Here is a 12,615-nt window from a genome sequence, read left to right as displayed (position 1 = left end):
AAAGTAACTGTGTTTACCTACGGTTTGGGGTTGTTTCAGAAGACTGTGAGGTAGGACAGGATTCTTAGGAACCAGGCTGGGTAGGGAAATAAATGAAACTAGGAGGGGCTGATAGTGAGAAAGGTCCCGCCCCGGACTCAAGTTTCTAAGGAGACATGGGTGAGGGCAAGGTGGTGGAGTGTGAACAGTAGTGGGAAAAGGTCCCCAAAGATGAGGCAACTCAATAATTGATTAATGGCTTTGCTCTACATTTATTTAGTAAAGCTTCGAAGCAACTGGGGTGATTTGGCCGCTGCACTGGCCAAGGCAGAGGAAGAGCATGATGAAGACCTATAATAGCACGTTAACTTGAGGCCATAGAAGCCATACGTACATGCACATATACGGTCAGCGCTGGCCAACAGGGACGCTCAGGGGCCAAGCGGGCCAGTCCAGAAGTCGAATCCAGAAAGTGGCAGCAGCTACTCCTCATTGCGGGGAACCCCTCCTACCGCAGCACAAGTAAAGGCAAGACGCCAGGACAGCGCACGGCACAGACCACGTGACCGAACCTGGTGAGGCTGTCCTCTGTTTCCCAGAAGTCTTCTTGGAAACTACATTTCCCAGATGGCCTTGCGGCGCTTATTTCCTCCAGATTGATTAGATGGGGATGGTGTCGGGTTTGCGCCCCCGCCTCCCCTCCCCTCCACCTCTCCCAGCCCTGCCCTGTGGAATATGACTGGCTAGTGAGGATTAAAGCGTCTCTTGAGGCGGGGAGAGCGGCTCGGCTCCTGCCTTTGCGCAGAGACCTGTGGGAAATGTAGGAACATGCAGGGCTCCGGTCCAGCTGGCGCTCGCGTTTCTCCGGCTCTGGGGGTCGCGGGTGGAGCAGGATCGGTGGGGAAGAGGAGGGCCTTGGCTTCTCCACTGGAACAGGTGGCGCTGCGCAGGAGCATCTACCCACCTACCTCTTGCTTATCCCATGCTGGAATCTCCCTTCTACCCTACAGTCCCGAGAATTCTTTAGATTTCAATGAAGCAGTTTTTAAAGAGACCTGCTGAGAAATGGGGAAAATATTTTAAAAAGAAATAAAAGACAACGGCTCTAAGTTAGCCCCCTTGCTCTGCTGCTCATCGGACGCTTTATGAGGGTACAGAGAACCGTGGCGCTGCGCATATGGGGGATCCATTTTATGACAGGACTTCCTTCCGGCAGTTACTTCCGCCCGCAGGGAGCGTCGGGAGTTCTTGCGGGTGTTCTCCACCATAATTGGCCTCAAGTGAGGTACCAAGACCCTGCGCCCCAGCCCAAATCTTATGTCTGCCCTGGAGGACATTTGTTCTGCCCGGCTGCAGTGGCGTCGTTCTCATTTCACGGAGAGGAAACTGAGCGTGTGGTGGATAAAGGGTTGTCCACCTGCCCAGCTTATACCGACAGTTGTAAAGTCAGAACTCTGTACAGTCGGAACGAATTCCGATGGTCTCAGACCTGTCCTGTCCACTTCGTATGGTGTTAATCGCCTTTTCTCAGGTGTGCTGCTGCTGCCCTAGTTTTAAACCACGGACACCCTGGCTATCCTAACAGTTTTATCCATCCAGTATTTATTGAGGGTTTGCTAAATGCCTGGCGTTGTGTGTGCTGGATGCTGGGGACACGGTTTTGAATGGGGCAGACACAACCCCACCCTCACGGAATTTATAATCTAATAGGGAAGACAGACATTGATTACACAACACAAACAAGAATAAAATTTCAAGCTGTGCTAAACAGAAAAAAGAAACAGGGTGCTACAAGAGAGAATAACGGAGGGAGCTATAAATAGGTTGGGAGATGAAGGAAAGGAAGAACGGCTTGACCTGAGACCTGAAAGCAGAGAAAATAGAAACTTTGTAACAGCAAAGAAGAGAGTGATCCAGACCGAGGGAACATCCCGTGCAAGGGCCCCGCAGCTGGTAAGAATTTGGCCTTACATTATTCAAGGAGCTGAGGTGTTCTTTGGGATTGGAGCACAGTGAGTCTGGGAGAGGGTGGAACAAATGGAGACCCGCCTCCTTTTCTCCAGTCATGCCTCTTTCAGGCCGTCCCACACTGGCAATAGAGAAATCTTTTCAAAACTCAAATACGATGACCTGACTCCTTTTTAGAGCCTTTGTGTCCCCTATAAGCCAAACTCCTCAGCCCAGTGCTCAAGGACCTTCAGTGGATTTACCTTGCTTTCCAGCTGTCTCCCACTCCCTGACTTTTTCCCATGTGCTGTTACTTCTGCTTGGCGTGCCCTCTCCCATGTTCTTGCTGATTAAACGGTTCTATGTCTGTGCTGTTCAATACGGTAATGTCTCAAGTTCCACTTTAGACAGTAGCCCCACCCACCCCACCCCAGTGGTCCCTGACTACAGGCTGTTTCAAGACAGTTCACCCTGAGACTGTAGACCCCTGGGCTAGGTCTTCAAGGGTCTGCAGATCCAAGCTATACCTTAGCTATAGCTCAGGCTGTGCCCCAAAACATGCCAGGGCACAGACAGATGCAATGTATGTGGCTCCTGGATATGACCAGTACATTGCAGAGCTTGCCTCCCCAGCATTCCTGCCTGGAGCCTGGCCCAGAGCAGGTGCTATAAATGAACTTACTTTCTCTTTCTCAGCCTCGGGCTTCCTCAGCTACTGCAGTTGGCTTCTAGAATCCCTCCTTTTCATTGTGGACAAATAATGGCTTATGCCATTCAATGGAGATTACTGGAACCAGTGCTTTATAACCACCTCCTCCATCCTGACCCTTTGGGGGTGTGCCCAGGGACAGCTGCAAAACCAGTGAGTAATAATTCTTTGGAAACATGCTGGATCCAGCACTTTTATGTGATAACCGGATTTTTATTTTGAAACCCCGTGTGCAAAATGAAAGCCCAGATGAGCATCTGCTACATTTGATTAGGGGCAGTGTGGTTCTGGGGAAAGAGTACTAGTCTCAGTGTCACCTGAACCTGTGACTAACAGGCTCTATGACCTTGGACAAGGTGCTCTGTCTCTGGGCCCCTGTTTTCTCATGAGTAAAACGAAAACATTAGACTCTGAGCTTCTTCCTAAGGTAATGCAAATGCTTTAAAAATGGCTGGTCACATCTGCAATCAAAACACATTAAGTACCTTTCAAGTGATCATTTGTTTGAATCTGATCTATTTTTACTGTTAGGCTTTTTTTGTGTTTTGTTTTTTTTTTTAAAACACCTTTCACTTAACTCTTCCACTGCCAGTGTCTTCCTCACTTGCAAGGTCTTTACTGATCTTTTGGCTGCTTGTTCAGATTCCAATAAATCATGTTGGATTCTAGTGATTGATTCACCTTCTATGCCCTGCCTGGAGTCTCTTTAATCCCCAGCAGTCTCAAAGAAAGGTCCCTGTCTCAGAAAGGTCCCTGTCTGCCTCATCTTCCAGCCCTCCCACTCTTCACTTTCCTGCAAAAACATATCTGAAAAATCGGGGGTTTCTATTCTGGCAGGTACCACTCTCACCACTAGATGGCACATGTGTGCAAGTCATCAGTCTTTGGACAAAAACTTTCATTTTATTATGTATTTATACTCCAGTCCACAAAAGCTTTGAGAGGAATTATAAAAGCACAAAATGTACAAATGGTTAAAATTGAAAGTTGAGGGCCCTAGCTGGTTTTGCTCAGGGCACGTGCAGGAGGCATCCAATCAATGTGTCTCTCTCACATTGATGTTTCTTTCTCTGTCTCTCCTTTTCCCTTCCACTCTCTCTAAAAATCAATGGAAAAAGTATCCTCAGGTAAGGATTAACAATAAACAAGTAAATTAATTAATTAACTGATTAAAAGTCGAGGGAATTGGAAAAAATAGGGAACAAGTGGAAGAAATAACTCTAGTATGACATTAGCTCAAGGAGATGGATGCCAGCATACGGTTGGCTCTGAGCTTCTAGACAGCCTTAGTAAAGAAGGAAACATGCGTGGTAATAAAATGCCAGATTTTACATGGGAAAAACAAAGTAGTTATTTAGGAGAAACACACTTTTCCTCATCCCAAGACCAGAGAGATATTTTTTCCAGTGTGTCTTCAGAAAGAGGACACTGAGCAGTGAAACAAACACCAGTAACTTTATTGGAGCTGCTTCTATGATGTCCTTCTATGAAGGCCTATGGCATGATGCTAAAGTACAATTGAGAGAAATAGTTCTATGGGGCTCCAACAGTGGGTTTCTAGGACAGTAAATTCACTGCTGTGTGCCTTTGTACAGTAGTTCCTGCTTATCCATGGGGGATATGTTCCAAGACCCTAGTGGATGCCTGAAACTGCAGATACCAAACCCTATATGTACTATATTTTTTTCTGTACATGCATACGTATGATAATGTTTAATTTATAAATTGGTCAGATTAACAGCAATAATAATAAAGTAGAACAATTATAACAATATACTGCCATAAAAGTTATGTGAATGTTGTCTCTCTCTCAAAATATCTTATTGTACTGTACATACAGTACGGATACAATGGACAAAGGGATGATTCATGTCCCATGTGGGGTGGCGCAAGATTTCATCATATTTCAGAATGGCACACCATTTAAAACTTATTTCTGGAATTTTCCATTTGATATTTTTGGACCATGTTATCATGAGTACGTGAAATTGCAGAAAGTGAAACCACGGATAAAGGGGACTACTGTATTTCCAAACGGAGGAATTTGCGCACACACCCTCGTCCCCACTGGGGTTTGGGTGGGGTTTGGGGAGAGGAAGCTCTCCTTGGAGGCTGTGTAACCAGTATCCAAGATGACCCCAATGAACCCCGGCTCCTGGTTTTCACACCCGCCTGGAGCCCCTCCCACATTGTCCCAAGAGGTGGGCTGTGTGACCAACAGGATACAGAAGTGATGGTATGCCCCTTCTGAGATTAGGTTATAAAAGACATTGCAGCTTCTCTCTTGGTATGTCTGTCTCTGTCTGTCTGTCAGATCATTTGCTCTGAAGAAAGCGAGCTGCCATGTCAGGAGCAACGATGGATAGACTCATATAGCAAAGAACTGAGGCCTCCTGGCAACATCCAGCATCAACCTGCTAGTCAGTCCTGTGTGAGTCACCTTAGAAGCAGGTCCTCCAGCCCAGTCAAGCCTTCAGATAATTATAGCCCCAACTGACACCTTATGAGAGACCCAGAACTAGACCATCCAACCAAGTCACTCCTTAGCTCTGTGAGGTAATAAATGTTTGTTATCTTAAGCTGCTAAGTTTTGGGGGTAATTTGTTATGCAGCAATAGATAATGAATATAGAGGCCAATGGAAATCCAAGGTTACGTCAAGTACATGGGTGGATCAACTTGGTCTGAGAAACCAAGAAAATATTTCAGAAGCAATATTTGGGCTTTAAATCTGATAGATGAGGGTGCCAATTCAGGAAAAATGGCATGTGGAAATTTTTCAGGAAAAGTGTGTCTGTGGAAAAATGGATGTCGAGGGTCCCCCATGAAATGTCTACAAAGGAGATTTCTTTGTAAAAGGATGGTAAGGGCAAGGTTAAGAACAACCTCAACTGTCTTGTTCCTTGTGGCACCTTCAGTGCCTAGCACATAGTAGACTTTCTACAAATCTTTCTTTAATGAACTAATGGTGAAGTACGACCTTGAGAGAGCCATTCAGTTATCTGGGTGACCACAATTCATTAAGCTCCTATCATGTACCAAGTACATAATGTTGGTTAAGTTCCATGGAACTTTTGTATCATACAGATTACATCCACCTTTTGCCTTCCCTCATTCTGTGTTTTTTCCTTGGAATTCTTTTTATTATTTTTCTAGAGATTTGCATGTGCTTTAACGTCCATGCTGAAAACTTTCTCATGGAAATAGTGTTCTTAGGTCATCATGAGAAGTAATTTCCGGTGGCTGTTTCTTATAATATAAGAACCAGAGTTGTTCAGGACATTGGGTTTATTTTGTGCAATTTTGTCTCCGGCCTGACCTATTTCTTTATTTTTTCCCTTTCTTTTTGTTGAAAAAAATGACTTGAAATGACTGATGCTAAGTAATGGCAGTTCGATTTTCCTGTGATGACAGCTAGAGTCTGTTTTTTCTCTTTCATACTGCTTTTGGAGCTGATTTTAACCAGATTTTACTGTAATAGAAATATTCTGGGGGTGAAGGAGAATCAAACAGAGTGATTTGCCTCAGAACCTGTGTCCTTCAATTTTTGGACACTCCTCTCTCCATGACTGGCTCTGTACTCCCCCCCACCACCCTCCTCCTCCTCCTCCTCCTCCTCCTCCTCCTCCGCCGCCGCCTCCGTCACCACCACCATCATCACCATACAGCTACTGTTTATTGGGTGCTTATTACTACATACCCATCCCTGTGTTATGCAAGTGTTGCATGGATTATTGAATCTGTGCTAGAGACTGACTTGCCTCACCAATTTTGTTAGTCCCGGTCCTTGGAGAAGCAGTTACCAAGATGGGAGAAAATGTGCAAGGATTTTATGGGGGGTGGGGGTAGGGGTGGAAATATCAGTGGGAAAGGAAATAGGGAGAGAGCTGAAGAAGGGAAGGAGCTAGAGAACACCAGGAAGGCCATCAGACTCCAAGTGCAGGAGAAAGAGAGAGAGAGAGGAGAGGTTGGGTGCAAGTGTCCCAGATGGCCTCACAGTTTAAGGAAGACTCAGTCTAACAAAGGTTCCGCTTTATCAGCAAGTCCTTGAGCCAAAGTTAGTTAACAAAGGAGTCCCTTGTCTCACAGGACTGACTGGGTCTGACTTTGTACCCCTCCACACTCAGTCATTGGTGGGGTGCTGCCCATGGGAGGCGTGGCCAATGGACTTCAAAGCGCAACAGCTGGGGCCCTCAGCTCCCTGCAGTTGGAAGGCTGCAGAAGCACATTTTTGTGGCAGCCACACCAATATTTATTTATTTTTCTTGTTCAGTAACAGAAACCTCCTTTATTTGGAGTGGCAAAGGCCTCATGCTGAACTGAAAGATTTTAGTTCTCGGCCTTCCTTGCAAGTAGGTGTGGCCCTGTGACTGAGTTTTGGTCAGGAACTATAAATGAAGACCTGCCAGAAAGGCTCCTTAAGGGCAACTGACTCAGCTACTGAGGTTGGTCCCTTCTCCCTCCCCTATGACGGGTCTATAGACAAAATGGCTGCAGCCTTGGACAGATAGGTAGCAAGGGTCTTAGCCCCTAATTATTAGGGACCTCATACTAGCTCTGGATTACCCAGCTCCATACTTTAATCTGAGAGATAAATAAGCCCTTTTGTTTAAGCCATTGATACTTTGTTTTTGTTATAAACAGGCAAATCTAATCCTAATTGGTAGAATACTAATTTTCATGATGGCTCTATCAGGCAGGCATATTTATATCCATTTCACAGATGAGGAATGATTAAGAGTTAGAACCTACATTAGCCTAGGGCCGTGGTCGGCAAACTGCGGCTCGCGAGCCACATGCGGCTCTTTGGCCCCTTGAGTGTGGCTCTTCCACAAAATACCACGTGCGGGCGCGTGTACAGTGCGATTGAAACTTCGTGGCCCATGCCCAGAAGTCAGTTTTCGGCCTGGGCGAGTCTATTTTGAAGAAGTACTGTTGATATTTGGCTCTGTTGACTAATGAGTTTGCCGACCACTGGCCTAGGGTAGTGCTAAGGATACTTTCAACTAGGAGTCACAGAACAGTGGTTTTCAATCTTCTCTGAAGATAAGAATTGCCTGGAGGACTTCCTCATTCAACCGGTCCAGGGTAAGCCCTGAGACAGTACTTTATCGCAAACTAGCAGTCCAGGCTCCCAGTGTGGATGAAGACCGATGACAGGCAGCTCAAACAGTAAGGAGGTAAATATGTCACGTAAGAAGACTTCTGTGAGCAGGGGAATCATTTGTGGAGCTCGATGGGAGTACAGATCTGGGCTCTGCTTTTATAGATTCAGTTAGATCTTTTGTGGAACCTGGGGATTTGCATTTTTCAAATGCTGCCCAGGTGACTCTGAGGCCTGCAAGTCATAAAGTCCAACTTGAGAGACCCCAGGTTAGCAGTTAGGAGGACCAGCGTTGGAGGAGGATGAGCCTGGTTTTGAATCCTGCCGTTGCCATTTTTTGACTGGATAACCGGTAAGCAGGCTAATTAAGCCCTCTCGTCTCAGGTTGCATCATTTTCAAATTGAAGAAAATAAGGCCTACCTTACAGAATTGTTGTGAGGATTAAATGAGATAATTTATGCAAAGCTCTTAGCTTTGCATACATAAGCTCTCAGTAAACAGTGGCTATTGTTATTATTGTACCCCATACGTACTTCTTGCAAACGGTATGGGCACAGAGTTTTGTTACTATGGATAATTTATACAAATCCCCAGGAACCATGATTCAGCAGAAGCTGACCCAGGAAGCTGGGACTCCCCCTTTCTTTCTTCAGCTACTTCTGGCCTCTAGCCTGTGCCTGCTGAATTTGAGTAAAGATCTAAGACGTGCTTCTGCGTTGTTGTCCCCCACTGCCCCCCTACCACCTCCCCGCCCCCTCTTTCCTTCCCAACCATTACCATTTATGCTCAGTGGCTCCATTTTCTCACTTCTAATTCCCTCCTCAGCCCACTGCAATCTGGATTCTGCTCTGATTACTTTTCTGAAGTGACTCAGCGAGGTCACCATGTTGCCACATCCAAAGAATATTTTATTTGTTTACTTATGGATTTTTAGAGAGGGAGAGGAGGGAGGGAGGGATGGGGGGGGAGAGAGAGAGAGAGAGAGAGAGAGAGAGAGAGAATATAGATCTAGATGAGAAATATTGATCTGTTGTTCCACTTATTTATGCATTCATTGGTTGATTCTTATATCAATGACTGGGGATCGATCGAACCCACAACCTTGGTGTATAGGGATGACACTCTAACCAACTGAACTAGGCCAGGGCCAGGTGATCTTTTAAAGTCTTCTCATTTGAGCCCGCTGCAACATTTGATGCTGCTGTCTACTTATTCCTTCTTGGAACTTTCTTCTCTTGGCTTCCAAGACTCCACTGCTGTTCTCCTAACTCGGATCACTTCCTCTAGACACTGCCAAACCTTTGCTCTGTCCTTGTCTTACTCCACTCTGTTCTCTGTCTTATTAATCCTTCATTTGCCTTTAATTCATTTTCGCTTTCCTTTTCTTACTCTGATCAGAGCCCACTATCATTTAACTCTTCTAAGTTCCAAGTGAATTATCTGCCTTCTTAGGATATCCTGATCTAACACAGCCTTTTTCTTCCTTCGTCTGTGGCAGCGGTTCTCAACCTGGGGGTTGCGACCCCTTTGGCAGTCGAACGACCCTTTCACAGGGGTTGCCTAAGACCATCCTGCATATCAGATATTTACATTATGATTCATAACAGTAGCAACATTACAGTTATGAAGTAGCAACGAAAATAATGTTATGGTTGGGTCACAACATGAGGAACTATATTTAAAGGGCCAGAAGGTTGAGAACCACTGCTCTATGGGCTGGCTTAAATCAGCCCCAAGCAGTGTGCTCCTCAGTCTCCTACACTAGCCTTCCTAGGAGGCCTAGCAATACCCGTGGAAACATGACCTGGATTTCTTGCTGACCAGGCCCTGTGGTGCCTCCGAGATACTCCTTTTTTGTTTGTTTGTTAATCCTCACCCCAGAATATTTTCCCATTGATTTTTAGAGAGAGTGGAAAGGAGGGGGAGGGAGAGAGAGAGAAACATTGAGGTGAGAGAGACACATGGATTGGTTGCCTCCTGAATGTACCAGACCAGGGCCAGGGATTGAACCTGCAACCCAGGTATCTGTCCTTGCCTGGGAATTGAACCCACAACCCTTGCATGCATGAGCTGACGCTCTAACCGTGTAGCAACACCAACCAGGACCTCTGAGATACTCTTAATTGTTCCAATTTATGCTGACCTTGAAGATAGACTCATTTAGTGGGGTAAGTGTATGCATCAACCTCCTTCCCTTGGACTCTAAGGTGCTTGTCCAGGTTGTTACTCCACTGACACCCAGTGCCTTTTAGGGGAGTTGGGCCATTACTACTAATGCCACAGACCTGTTTGACTTTGGACGTTGCTCTAACCTTTCTGGTTTCACTGTTATCATCAATGAAATACAGGAGTTGGACTAGTGCTCTCTGAGGTTTCTAACCACTGGCACCATCATGATCAGCTTTGTCATCAATTGCACAACCCTTGATTCCACTCCTGGGAATCTATCCTATAGAAATACTCTCCCAACCACATACCAGAATGCTCACCTGCAGGAACCTAAGTGTACATCAAGAGGGGCATTGAGCCCTAGCTGGTTTGGCTCGATGGATAGAGCGTTGGCCTGCCGACCAAAGGGTCCTGGATTCGATTCTGGTCAAGGGCACGACCGTGGTTGCAGGATCCTCCCTGGCCCGGGCCCTGGTCAGGGCTTGTGCAGGAGGCAACCAATCGATGTGTTTCTTTCACATCGATGTTTCTCTCTGTCTTTCCTTCTCTCTTCCACGCTCCCTAAAAATCAGTGGAAAAATATCCTCTGGTGAGGATTAACAGCAGCAACAACAAAAGAGGGGGATTGGTTAAATAACTTGTGGGTATCTACGCTATTGCAGTGCCGCTCAAAGTAGGCAGTCTGCTGTTGGCTACCAGTCTGCTGGTAGAGATGGAGCTGGAGTCAGCTCCCAGACTAGCGCTGGTACACAGATCACATTTTTGAGTAGCACCGCTCCAGCTTCTCAAAAATGAGGTAGCTCCACCTGTGCAAATGCAGAAAGATTGTAAGATACATTGTTAAAAAAGGATGCAATATAACAGTATGGCTCAAAAACAGGGCTACACAAGAAAGGATGTCTAAGTCCACAGATATGCTGGTAGAGGCATAAAACATTTCTAGACCAAGTCCTAAGAAATGAACAGTGGCTACCTCTGGGGAGTGCGGCAGGAAGTCTCGGGTGAGAAACTTCTTTTTTTGTTGTGTGTCCAGAGCAGGTCAGTTGCTGGAATCTGTTCTAATTGGTCTGTGCCCTTTTTGACAGAGTTGTTAAATGTTTTAAGTGTTTAAGTGTAACACATCCTCTTACACATTTTTACTGTTGAACTTTTATTTTTTTTTTTACTACTCATGTATCATTTTCATATTTAAAAACAAATTAGTTGCAGAGAGAAAATTGATGCTTCCAGAGCCTCTGTTTACTGGATAACAAGCCTCCGCTCTTCATTTTTCATGAACATTTCTCCCTGCTATTCTTTCAACGAGGTCTGGGAACAATGCATTTCTCGGTCCTGTGCCTGGAGCTCTTCTGCGGATACGTTCACAGTAAGTCACTTTGGTTCTCAGCCTACTGATGAAGAAGGCCCAGGGGCCAGAGGGCTGATTGCGGTTCTAATTTACAATTATACAGTGATTTTCCGCACTGCTCGTGGAAGCCTGACTTCCTCCCTGTTTGAGTTGGAGAGTTAGAAGGATCTGATTTGATTAAAGTAACATATACTGTGATTATCATAAGAATTTGGCATATTAAATTGAATTGGGAAGTATTGGACAGCAAATGTAAATTATTTTCTTCTATTCTTCACTCCTACACAACTGTGTATTTACTGTTTGCCCTGACCTGCTGCAGTGAGTGAAATGACTTATCCTAATGCCTTTGAAATGGGAACTGTTGAGAGATCTAAGTGGCCTCTTTATTTTATTTTTTAAATATATTTTATTGATTTTTTACAGAGAGGAAGGGAGAGGGATAGAGAGTTAGAAACATCGATGAGAGAGAAACATCGATCAGCTGCCTCCGGCACACTCCCTACTGGGGATGTGCCCGAAACCAAGGTACATGCCCTTGACCAGAATCGAACCTGGGACCCTTGAGTCTGCAGGCTGATGCTCTATCCACTGAGCCAAACTGGTTAGGGCTAAGTGGCCTCTTTAAACTCAAGATGCAGTGTGCTGTTGGAGGCTGTATGGAGTTGAGACAGTGTCCCTGGAGTCTGGTAGTTTTTGATTCAAATGCTCTAGGCCTCCTTACTATGGTTCTTGATGAAAGATGTTTTTTAAAATTTGTGTTTGAAAATTTATTTTGTCTTATTTCTGTGTAATAAAGAATGTGGCTGGCCTTGGTCCCTGGTTCCTGGGAGGTAACCAGTAAACCCTTGGAATATTCTGAATGATAAGTGTGTCTTTGCTATTTATGGTGGGTCCTGAGAGTTTATGCTAATGAGATGAGTCAGGATGGGTACTGGCCACTCTGAGAAAGACCAACGGTGTGAGGAGACCTCTGGGGAAAAGAGAAGGGGTGTGGCCAATGATTCAACCAATCATGCTATGTAATGAGACCTCAGTAAAAACTAGGGACACAGGAGCTTGGGTGAACTTCTCTGTTTCAGTACTCTGTATTGTCACACATCAGCATGAGGAGAGGGTAACAGGTTGTGGATAGAACAATGAAAATTTTGTACTTGGGACCTTCCGACATTTTGTTCTGAGTGTTTCTGCCTTTGGCTGGTTCTGATTTGTATTCTTTCACTATATAAAACTGTAATTGTAGCCTGGCTGGTGTTGCTCAGTGGTTGACCCATGAACCAGGAGGTCACAGTTTGATTCCGGTCAGGACACAGGACAGGGCACATGCCGGGGTTGGGGGCTTGATTCTCAGTAGGTGGT

General features: G+C 45.4%; 1 long non-coding RNA gene across 1 annotated transcript; it reads left to right on the top strand.

Annotated features, from left to right (window-relative positions):
* Window positions 1-721: 721 nt before the first annotated feature.
* LOC106726932 lies at window positions 722-11,268 on the top strand. The gene is made up of 3 exons (XR_001363079.1): window positions 722-1,932; window positions 2,623-2,788; window positions 11,118-11,268. It is a non-coding gene; the product is annotated as an uncharacterized LOC106726932 (long non-coding RNA).
* Window positions 11,269-12,615: the final 1,347 nt, after the last annotated feature.

Source organism: Myotis brandtii, unplaced genomic scaffold (assembly GCF_000412655.1).
Source record: "Myotis brandtii unplaced genomic scaffold, ASM41265v1 scaffold333, whole genome shotgun sequence".
In the NCBI taxonomy this organism is placed as follows: domain Eukaryota; kingdom Metazoa; phylum Chordata; class Mammalia; order Chiroptera; family Vespertilionidae; genus Myotis; species Myotis brandtii.
The sequence above is the reverse complement of the archived record's forward strand: the minus strand, read 5'-3'. Positions and strand labels throughout refer to the sequence as shown.